Source organism: Hyaena hyaena, unplaced genomic scaffold (genome assembly GCF_003009895.1).
Source record: "Hyaena hyaena isolate Hyena2069 unplaced genomic scaffold, ASM300989v1 scaffold_136, whole genome shotgun sequence".
Taxonomy (NCBI): domain Eukaryota; kingdom Metazoa; phylum Chordata; class Mammalia; order Carnivora; family Hyaenidae; genus Hyaena; species Hyaena hyaena.
This window is the reverse complement of record NW_024080768.1, coordinates 3,071,936-3,084,038: the sequence shown is the minus strand read 5'-3', so window position 1 is coordinate 3,084,038 and position 12,103 is coordinate 3,071,936. Positions and strand designations below refer to the sequence as shown.

Below are 12,103 nucleotides of genomic sequence, written 5' to 3'. Positions count from 1 at the left end.
GGATGGTGATATCTTTATTTTTAAAGGGATAAGTGCCATAAGCAGTGTAGGTATAGATAGCCTCTATGTTGTGCCTGGGTGAAGCAGACACCCTCAGTGTCTTCATTTTAAATCAGGGACAAATCCTGTTGCCCTCTGATCCCACACGGGATCCCCATCTTCCTTAAATAGGCCCCTCTGGGTAATGCCTGTGTCAGACCCATGGATGACCCACATTCTGCACCTGCTGTTTCTCGAGGTGTATCCCAATGAGGGAAGCAGTAGGGAGATGGCATCAAAGTGAAGGGGAGGGATGCATATAATCCGTACCTCTGGATGACAGCCCTCACTTCCTATGGGTCGGGATAGGGGCCCACATACGGGACACTGGAATTCATCTGAGTTCATCCTGTGTTCAGTGTGAGAGTCTTACATGTGGTGTGAGAACTACCAAGATTTAAAATAATTTGTATCACTTTCAGGGATCCTATTTTCTTGTGAGATGGGAGAAATAGGATGTATTAAATACCTTTTAAGTGATAAAATACAGGATTATAGAAATTCATAAGAGAAAAATAGGTTACTTAACAGCTGTGGGAAAAGATGATGAACTTGCTTTTGGATCTGTTGACATGAATTTTTGGCAGGAGAGAACTGGCTAGCAAAGAGAATCGGGAACAAAGCAATGATTGCTAGAGACATAAAGCTGGAAGATATAATGGAGGGATAACTAGAACACTTGACATAGCTGTTTTCACAGGGGTCTCTCCTATTTTATTCTTTTCAGTTAGTCAAAATATAATATAGATCGCTTAGATCATATACTGTTTCCTAGGGTTTTATTTAGTCAGGATTAAATACAATAAGTTTAAAGTATTTACCACAGGGGGCGCCTGGGTGGCTCAGTTGGTTAAGCATCAGACTTTGACTCAGTCATGATCTCCCGGTTTCTGGGTTCAAGCTCCTTGTCGGACTGTGTGCTGACGGCTCAGATCTTGGAGCCTGCTTCAGATTCTGTGTCTCCCTCTCTCTCTGCCCCTCCCCCGCTCACACTCAGTCTCTCTCTCAAAAATAAACAAATATTAAAAATTTGAGGAGACAACTGAAAATCCATTGGAACTAAGAGTTAGGTTATCAGTTTTAAAATAAACATAGGAAATCCATAGATTGCAAAGTGGAAAAGAATAGAGTAATGGAAAAACAGATCCTGTTGACAGAAATGAAAAATAATTTATTGGCTTTATTTTATTCTTTTTTTTTTAATGTTTTATTTATTTCTAGGAGAGAGAGAGAGAGCGTGAGCAGGGGAGGGTCAGAGAGAGAGGGAGTCACAGACTGAAACAGGCTCCAGGCTCTGAGCTGGCAGTCAGCACAGAGCCCGACGCGGGGCTCGAACCCACGAACTGCGAGATCATGACCTAAGCGAAAGTCGGACGCTTAACCGACTAAGCCACCCAGGCGCCCCAAGGCTTTATTTTATTCTTTATTTCCTTATAAATGTTGGAAATAATCCTGATCCAGAAGTGGAGGACCAGAAACAAACAAACAAAATTGAGTGCAAGTTCTGCTTTAGGGGAAATGATGCCATGATCCTGGAAAGGAAAGCTATTGATTCTTAATTTCTATAATGTTCAGATAATCCTAATAAGAATTCTAAGAGTTCTTTTGCAACTTGACAGAGTAATGATAAAGTTTCTTGCAGAACTAAGAATGAACAAGCCCACATTTTAAGGAAATGAAAATGAGCAGGTTATGTACTCCAATATTAAAACATTCTAACGCTACATTAATTTTAAAAGTGTGCATTAGACCAAAAAATGCCTAATCAAGTTAAACAGAATAGAAAATTGCAAACAATCTCAAGTACAAAATTATTTTATGAAATGGTAGTTTTTAAAATTAGTAGGTGGATTAGTCAGATTTTGACACAAGTGTGTTTTTATAATCCTATGTTACAATCAAAAAGTAAACAGTAAACCCCTGCGAGAACCTAGTCATAGAAGCACAGAACACGGAGAACTCCCTTGGACAGTCAGACCCTTCAGCTGCTGCCACCTTCTGCCCAAGTGTGAGGACTCCACCTTTCCGTTTTCTTTGTATCCAGAACATTTTCACTGAAAGCTTTTACTAAAAATGATATTTACTATTGAGGCATCATTGTAGTAATACGAAAGGCTTTTGTCTCCTAAGATAAAACTTGAGGCCGTATGGGGAAAATCTATTAGCGAAGTATATTGGAAATACTTAAACATTTGAATTGATGGTGTGTGTGTGTGTGTGTGTGTGTGTGTGTGTGTATGTGTTGTTTTTTTTAACAAAAGTAGTGTAGTGATATGCTGGACAAATATGGCTTTGGGAGGTTAATACAGTAATGTAACTTTTTTATAGAACATAGGATAGTAACTAATTCTCTGTATTTTATTAATTATTATACTAAGTAATTTTTTTACTTAAGTATATTATGGTAATTACTTATATATATAATACCAGAATACTTAATTATATATTAGCTAAGTATATTAATCAAGTAATATTTTATTAATAAATGTATGCTGGTTCTCAAGCTATATAAATAGTATGAAGCATTATCTAATCTTTAAAATTTTCTCAGAGATTGACTAAAATTATTAGGAGAACCATCTAAATTGGTAATTTATAGATAGCAATTTAATTTGGTATGGTTCCCTAAAAATTTAGTAAATGCAATTTCAGTACTTTCTCAAAAGTAGTAATGCTAGTAAAGTATTATAGAAACTGACCAGATATAAGGTAATCAACCATTTGTAGATGTGTCGATTTTCCATCTTTTGACACCAGCAAGTGTAGACAGTCCTTAATGAAATTTGAAATTCTCAATAAAAAAATAACATTCTCCTTATCTTTATAACAGAATTATCTATTTCTGTTTAGTTGCATAATGAATACTTTGGTTTTTTTTTTTGTTTGTTTTTTTGGTTCGTGGGCATATTGACTTGAAATTGATTTCGAATTCAGACATGTGTCTTGAATCCTAAATGCTATTCTCAGATATTAAACGAATTGATACCACAGTGGGAGGGAAACTCAAACTTTCTGACTTACTTTTCTGACAATATCCCTTCCTGATGCTTGGTTTCCTGACTTGTTAAATGTGATGGAGATGTTAACAAGTAAAGTATGGTTGAAATCCTGGAGTGAAAGGAACTATAGAAATATACAATTCCATTGGCAGCACAGCTTGTATGCCCTAATAATGAATTTGAAGCACATTGTGTATTAGTCATCAGTGTGTGAAGCCCAGTTTTATGGGAGAGAGGATGCAGAAGTTACTTAAAGTTTGATAGCTGACTAAGAACAAGGTAAAAAATAATATTTTTACTTTATGTCAAAAATTATGTTTTTTTTAAATCTGGATAGTTATAATTATGGTTCAATGGATGGTGACCTATTTTCTGGTCCTGTTCTTCTGCCTACACGAATAGTTGATGTAGTGATTTATGAAGCAAAGGAATGAAGAAAAAAACCCCAGTATTTTAACAACTTGAAACTGTCAAGGGAGTTTCTAATGATAAAATAGCAAAGAGAAAATGATTGCTAATCAATGGAAAAATCAGCCTCTGTTTAAAATGTGGCAGCCTGAGGTGGTTAATTTTATCGGGTGAAACTACTAAGGAATACTAAAAAGAATTTAAAAATATAATGACTACTCAGAAATAAATCCTATTAAAATGTCTATTTCACTGCCAGAAAACTTTCAAGAGCAAGAGAGAGGAAAATTAAAAGTTATTCCTACAGAATATCTATGTTAAAGAGAAGAGAGTATATTATATCCTGTTTTTTGAAGCTGCTTTTGTAGATAAAGACAGCTGAGAGAAATGGAAATTAACACCATTAGTGACCCAGTCTTTAGAATCGGTAGCTATTTGCATTTTAAAATTTTGTTTTAAATCAGATAATAAACATGATCTCAAATTGCTCTAACTTTAATCTTTACTTGTGAATTTCCTTACTTTTCCTTACTTGTCCTGGGCATTCACTTGATTAGTAATTGTTTCCAGTCCTTGCTTCCATGTCTTGGCCACCACTAGCTCTTACCATTTTTTTCTTTAATTTTTTAAATCTACATCCAATTTAGTTAGCATATAGTGCAACAGTGGTTTTAGGAGTAAGTTCCTTAATGCCCCTTACCCATTTACCCCATTTCCCCTCTCACAATCCCTTCAGTAACCCTCTTTCTCTAATTTCACTTAGCATAATACCCTCTAGTTCCATCCACATAGTTGCAAGTGGCAAGATTCCATTTTTTTTATTGCCAAGTATTACTCCATTGTATATATATATACACCACATCTTCTTTATCCATTCATCTATCGATGGACATTTGGGCTCTTGATATCCCGTATCTGTTCAATAAACACCTAGTAGTGCAATTGCTGGGTCGTATGGAAGTTCTATGTTTAATTTTTTGAGGAACCTCCATACTGTTTTCCAGAGTGGCTGCACCAGTTTATATTCCCCTGAGCAGTGTAAGAGAGATCTCTTTCTCTGTCTGCATCGTTGCCACCATGTGCCTGAGTTAGCTCTTATCTTTTTGAGCCTTATCTTCTGACTTCTATTACTCCCCCTCCTCTGTAACATTGGGTGAGTCATTAAGGACCCCTAAATCTATGTGCTTTTACTTTCTAGTTCTGAGCTGCTTTAACTTTAGAATGGGGGGTGGTGGATTTTAATAGTGTTAACCATACTCTTTTTTTTTTTTTCTTGGTATTATTTCTAATTTGCAAGATGTATTTTTACTTGAAGAGAGGACAGTCTGGCCTCAGCCACATTGAGTGAAATGTAACCATTAGATACCAACTCTACATAAATTGCCCTTGCTCTTTCTACCTGATTTTTCATACCCTCCTCCCTCTAGTTTATGTTTTCTTCTGTTTTCTCCCTCTTCTTTCTCTTTAATTGTTTTGATCTGATTGTAATTCTCATATAGATCTGGTATTCAGTGGATAGAAGGTTTGGAACTTGAGCATAAGACATCATGGAACATCTGCATCACAGGCCAATGAGGATATCAAGACTCTTTATCTGACAAGGCTAGGGGACCTAGGCTAACTGTACTGATGGGAGAATTGTCCCCTGCGGAGCATCTCCATGTTACAGGGGTCACTGCCCTAAGGTCATTCCAACTATGTGCACTTCTCAGGTGTATACAGACAATCTAGGGCCTCTAGTTGGAAGAATGTGGTTAAGAAACAGGAGTTATGTGGTAACTCGTTTTATAACAGGACCCTAGCCCATTTCTGGGACATGGAGATTTCTGGACTCCCAAGTGTAATAACCCTAGCCCAGGGTTTAGGATCGTGTTGGAATACAGAACCAGTGAAGAGCTGGAGTGATGTACAGGTATCTTAGGTAAGAAGCCCAAATGCTTGACCTCAGATCTATGCTTCAGTAGTCTGGAGAAGTAGAGTTTTTTAATTGCCATCCTACTCTAAACTTCACTCTTAATACCTTTTAAATAGATTATATCTTAGATGTTCCTGTTGAAACCCTGGTCCCTTAAGGAGCCATGAACCAGAATTCTGACAGGCTCAGGGATTCTTAAAGGGTTTTATTGACTCATGTTCTCTCCAAGGAGGCAAGAAGGAATGCCTGCTTGGAGTACTACATTTCCACAGAGCATCTTGTTTGAATTCCTTCCCAGTTCTAACCCTCCCTTTTGCTGTGGAATCAACATAGTTATTTATCACAGAGGCTTACCCTAGGTCTCCTCTCCTCCTTTGGCATTCCATAAAGCCGTTCTGACTGCAGACATCAGGGAACACCCACATGAAGTTATGAAAAAGGTAAGCTTCCTATGTATTACATTAGATTGAGGACAGAAAAAAGAGGCAAAATCCCTGATAAAATACTGTAAACACACTGATGAAGAAAATTCAAGATCTAGCTTATGTCCTAAAGCAGTTAGCAAGCAGCAAACCAAATGCATAAAAAAGAAAGCCAGTAAGCAAAACGATTTAACTTCTGGAGAGCAATTTTAGATTTCTAATTCAGGTACTAAAAAGATGAAGCAGGCCAATTCAGCAACTTTCTGTCTGAGTTTAGGCTGGTATTTTTGAAGACTTAACATCTGTACAGATGTTATATCTGTTATTCTTTAATGCTTTTATTAGTACTTTTTTCTTTTAAAGTAAGCCCTATTCCCAACATGGGGCTTGAACTCGCAACCCTAATAGCAAGAGTCCATGCTCTACTGACTGAGCCAGTCTGGCACCTTTATTAGTTCTCGTCAGTAATCTCTGCCATATTCCTTTAAAGTGGCCCAGGACATTGGGAAGAGCCCAGGACTTGTATTGCAGTATGTAGCGAGTACTCCAAGCTCTGTAAATTTCTAAGAATGTATGACCGTGGGTTGCTGAGATAGTATCTCTAGGCCTTGGAAAAAGGTTTAACTACAGGGTAGCTAAGATTATTAAGAGTGTACAGTGTGCCAAGTGAGATTTAAAAAGGAAGGACTCTAAGGTATAAAGGAGTAAGACTCGGTAAACAGCTGTAGTTACTGCGATGCATAAATGATGTGCTATACACTTACATATGTAGTATGCACGTACATACTAGTTTGTGTTGGCAGATCCGTAAGATTAGGGAGAGTGAAATCATAGAATATTTCCTGGAGGAGGCAGTGCATGAGTAGGAATCAACATGCTGACGTGTGAATGAGTATTTCCAGAAAGAACACCATCTCATGTGGCAGCATTATTCAGTAAAATACTCAGTTCTGGAACCCACGAATGAGGAGAAATCGGACTGAGTGACCTGGAGACAGATCCTGGAGGGCTCTGTAGGCCTTGCAAGTGGAGGAGCTTCGACCTGAAGGCATTAGGAAATTGCTGGTGCTCCAGGCAGGAATGCATGGTCAACTTTGTGTTTTCAAAGTTCCCTCCACTTATAGGGTGGAGAATGGACTCAGAAGGGGCAAAGCTGCAGTGAGGAGGGTGGTTATGGTGAGCAAGGTGACCAGTGTCCTAAATCCATTGCTGGCGGAGGGATGGGATGAATGGGTGGATCTGAATCATGTTCAGGGAGGAAAATGAACAGGCCTTAACAACTGTACTTGTTATTTTCATGTATCAAAAGTTAATGTTTTGTACAGTAAGGCTTTAGTTAAACAGACTGAATGTTTTTCTAATTCCAAATTATGAAGTCTGGAGAAGTTTCAGTTGTTTGTGGGATATTTGATTTTTTTCATAAAATAACCTCATATTTTTTCTCCCTCTTTAATTCGCATATATTCACAACAGCATGATTGTAAAATGCCTAGTAATTTACATAGACTTATATTTTGGATAATTTAAATCTAAATTTTACATCTAGGGTTTTCCTAATTTAGTTTAAGTTATTTATATGTAATTGAGCTTTCATTAGTATGTGCTTGCTAATGCACATTTTAATTTTTAAAAACAATTTTAGACACACTTTAAAAAAAGGGAACATGGATTTTCCCATTTGATAGGAGATAGTATCCATAACTGAGGGTTAGTAGGGTCCAGTGCTTCTCATCTTTTCTTCAGATATTATCACAATGGACTGCCTCTGAATCTGTCTGCTCTTTTCTACCCTGGCAAAATAAACTCTTCAAAATGGCCTTTTAAGCTTTTCTAGCTAGAAACCAGCAGTGGTATTACAGCATTCTTTATCATGCACTGACATCTGGTGGCCAAATCGAACATCAGGAGCACTTTAGTGCATTTCTGTATGCCTGTAAACATAGCACAACCTAAATAAATACTATGGGCCAGGACCCGGGATGTAAATAAGGAGAAGGTGAAGTCTGCCTTCACAGTACTTTCAGTCGGCTTAATGCACCCTTCTGCACACTAAAATTATGCAATGGGAATTGCATTAATCCTTTCTGGAAAACTAGCCCTGGGAAAGTGGTAAAGATGGATACAGAGGCAGGTGAGTTTGCAAGAAGAGAAGCTCCAGGCAGGGGGTAGAGCTGAGGGTCTGCTGGCTGTGTGTGGGACCAGGTCAGCCAACATCAACCAACCACATATTCTCTGCTTCCCGAGCCACACCACATCCCTCCCCAGGACTGGTGTATCCAGTATCCTCATTTTTTATCCAAAAAATCTTACTCTGGGATACTGACACCTCCGATGGATTCTTGTCTGCAAGCAGTGTTAATTTGTTCAAGTGTTCTAAACCTAGGAATATTTTCTGGTAGTATCATTTAGCTTTTTGTCATTTTTTAAAATCGCTATTTCAAGGAAATATCCTAAGAATTTAATTTTCTCTTTTACATTTCACTTAATAAATATGGAGCTACAAAAATCATTGAGGGGGGAAAAAAGCGATAGGATTTGAAATACTTGAAAAGTTGTATTTCAAATCCTTATTAGCCTCCCTGTTGTCTTTAATTAAAATCATTATTTTTTTTTTTACAGATAGTTTATTGTCAAGTTGGTTTCCATATAACACCCAGTGCTCATCCCCACAAAATCATTATATTTTCAACCTTGTTTTATTTCTCTTTTCACAAGAGAAAATGGAAGAATCTATATTTTCCAGTGAATGTTTTCCTTTGAGAATATTGACAGATTCTGTGCATATGAGCTCACCTTTATTTCAAATAATTAGTTCTAAATGTAACTGATTGTTGTAATGGATCATCATATTCTAAATTGTCTAAACGTGTGATGGCAAATATGTTGATTATCATTTAATTATTAGTCATACTTTAAAATTTGGGAACCAAATGGGTTATTTAGTAGTGAAAAATTAGTTTATTTAAAAAACTGACCCTCCATAGTCTTAGTTTCTTTCATGATTTCTTACATTAAAAGTGCTTGTCTTAGCCTTTCAGGATTATACTTTCTCTTTTATTCACTCTCCATGTTAGAACTAGGGATGTATTCAGTACTCATGTATAGGACTCGGTTTGATTCCATGATGAAGTAAACAGGCGCTCATGCACACACACACCACCAGTTCATGCTCCTTCCTCTGAAAATATTAATTTTGATTTCTTATCAAACTCCTTAATATACATCCTGAACTCTCCAACAGTATTTTCTGGAAACTTTAACCTATTGAGTTCCATTGTTTATTTATCCAAATATTCTCCAGTTCTGTTTTGTTGTTTTGCACACATTCATTGAGGTAAGGCTGAAGGGAAATCGTTACCCACACACGCAAGTGTGGTAGTAAAATTGTCAGGCAGCTAACATCACTGAGGGCATGACTGTGTCCCATGCTGATCATCTTAAAGTGGTCATACTTGTGGACAATGGCACAGCATGGTGTAGGATAAACAGAACAAGCTTATGTTTGAATCTGACCATACACCAAGGCATTCCCTCCTTGCCTCTATTTCTTCATGTATAAAATGGGGTAAGAATGTTGACTCATCAAGATGGTGATGATAGTTATATGGGTTGAACATTCTTAGGTACCTCATCCCTTGGTGTAGGCACTTAGAAATGCTACTTGTCAGTTTCTCCTACTTCTCATAACAGAATTCACAAACTGATGTCTTCCATCCAGAGTTACTGTGGAAGCTACTCTTTAGAAAAAGCTTAGGGAACAGTTCCTAATTAAAAAGATGTTGATATCTCTCAATAATAATTATAGATGCAGTAAATCCATTTACTCTTCCTTGGTCACATCCAGGCCCCAGTGTGTGAGAGCCTCCAAGAAAGATCTGGCTAAAGCATAAGCAATTGTGAGAAAAGGGCAATTCTATATCCCAGGAGAAAATTCCAAGTGTAGATTAAATTACAACCTGGCCTAAGAATGAATTTCTTAATTTTTTTAATTGGAGTATAGTTGACACACAATATTCTATTAGTTTCAAGTGTGCAGCTGTGATTCAACATTCTATACATTATACAGTACTCACTATAATAAGTCTAGCTACCATCTGTCACCATATAACATTATTACAATATCACTGATTATACTTATGCTGTACTTCTCATACTTGTGACTTAAAGCTGGGCTTGAGTACCTCTTAATCCCCTTCACCTATTTTTTACAACCCCCAACCCCCTCCCTCTAGCAAAAACACCAGTACTCTTGAGTCCATTTCTGGTTTGTTGTGTTTTTTAGATTCCACATGTAACTGCAATCATACTGTATTTGGCTTCCTCTGCCACTTATTTCACTTAGCATAATACCTTCTATATTCATCCATATTGTTGCCTATGGCAGGGTCTCTTTTTTTTTTTTTTACACGTGTGTGTGTGTGTGTGTGTGTGTGTGTGTGTGTTACGTACACACCCATCTTTATCCGTCTATTAATGGGCATTTAAGTTTCTTCCGTATCTTGGCTATTGTAAGTAGTGTTACAATGAACAGAACATAGAGGTTCACGTGTCTTTTCAAATCAGTGTTTGTTTTCTTTGGCTAAATACTCAGTATATATTTTACTCAGTAGAATTATTGGATCATATCATATTTCTGTCTTTAATTTTTTGAGGAACTTCCACACTGTCTTCATAGTGGTTGCATCAATTTACATTCCCACCAGTGGTTCACAAGGCTTCTCTTTGTCCAAGAATAATTTTTTTAAATGTTTGTTTATTTTGAGAGTGAGAAAAGAGAGAGAGGAGGGGCAGAGAGAGGGCGAATCTCAATCAGGTTCTATGCTGTCAGAGCAGGCCCCGATGTAGGACTCAATCTCACAACTCTGACGTGATGACCTGAGCTGAAGCCAAGAGTTGGGTCCTTAACTGACTAAGCCACTCATGCACCCCTCTCCAAGGATGCATATTAAAGAGAGAAATTCTAAGTCCATTGCTAGCACTAGGAATGTAGGTTTCTCCATTGTGTTTATTTGATAATTCTCATTACCAAAATGAGCTTCCCATTAAATACTAGACTTATTCAGGTTTGGTGATCTGACACTTCTCCTAGTACACCAAGAAGGAAAAGGAGTGGCTGCCAGAAAGGGGTAGGAATGGAAAATGAAATAATGTCATTGATTGGTGTTCTTCCTTCATCCAAGAACCACAACGTAAAGGAATATATAATTATTTTTTAACATGTTCTACCCAAGTGATACCTTTCTACCACAGTTAATTAGGAAGACATGGCACTTGTTTTAAAAAGCTTAATTCAAAAGATAAGGAAACGACCGTGTGAAGACATTGTTAATTCCCACATTTAATGCTCAGCTTTTCTATCACCAGTGTTCTCTTGAAAACCTCCAGGATCAAACCCCTCGGTTGTGACGAGGAGCAGAATGGATCCCTATCCCTAGAGTAGAACATATACTTGTAAATCAGAGGGAATTTCTAATACCTGGATGATGCAGAGAATCAAAGATTCGTAATAGTCTTGTTTTATTGTTGAGTTCATATACCCCAATTTATAAAATATCCCAATTTAAGAGTGCAGAAAGTGATTTCTAGAAAACTCACTTAGTTCAAAGTGATACAAAATAATTACCCTCTTTGCCCAAGTATGGATTTAAGTGTTTCCATTTCAGAAGTATTGGCCAAGAATGGTACGGGAAGTGCTTTCATCTCCATTTTTATTAAGTTCCTAAAAATAATCCCAAATAATTGTGCAATCTAAATAGAAGAATGTGCTTGTGGGGCACCTGGGTGGCTCAGTTGGTTGAGTGTCCAATTTGGGCTTATGATTCATGCGACTGAGCCCCTCATCAGGCTCTGTGCGGGGAGCTCGGAGCTCAGAGCCTAGGATTCCGTGTCTCCTCTCTCTCTGCCCGCCCTGCTTATTCATTCTCTCTCTCTCTGTCTCTCTCTCTCAAAAATAAACAAACGTTAAAAAAAATAAAAATAAATAAATAAAAAAAACCAAAACCATGTGCTTGCTATGCAGGTGCAGCTTCCAGACAGATCCTGTCTGCTCCCTCTCTTACTAGTTTGAGTAAGCTGTCTCCTACAGCTGTCCTATGAAGAAACCCTGCAGCTGACCTGCTTGTCTCCCAGGCCCCTGCTTTCATCAATCCTCCAAAAGGATGAGTCATACATGTGCTGTTTGAGATGTCGTCCTGTTTTCTTCTATAACCTTCCTCACACTTCTGAAGCTTATTCTGATCACTGGGGGCCACGAAGCTGGTAATCATCTTGGTGTTATTTTTTTTTAAGTTTATTTATTTATCTTGAGAGAGAGAAAGTGA

General features: G+C 37.5%; 1 protein-coding gene across 3 annotated transcripts in view; it reads left to right on the top strand.

The window, feature by feature from the left end:
- The window catches only part of CTNNA2 (catenin alpha 2), a 964,097-nt gene that overhangs the window by 218,423 nt on the left and 733,571 nt on the right, over positions 1-12,103 (top strand). The gene's annotated exons all lie outside the window — the stretch shown is intronic.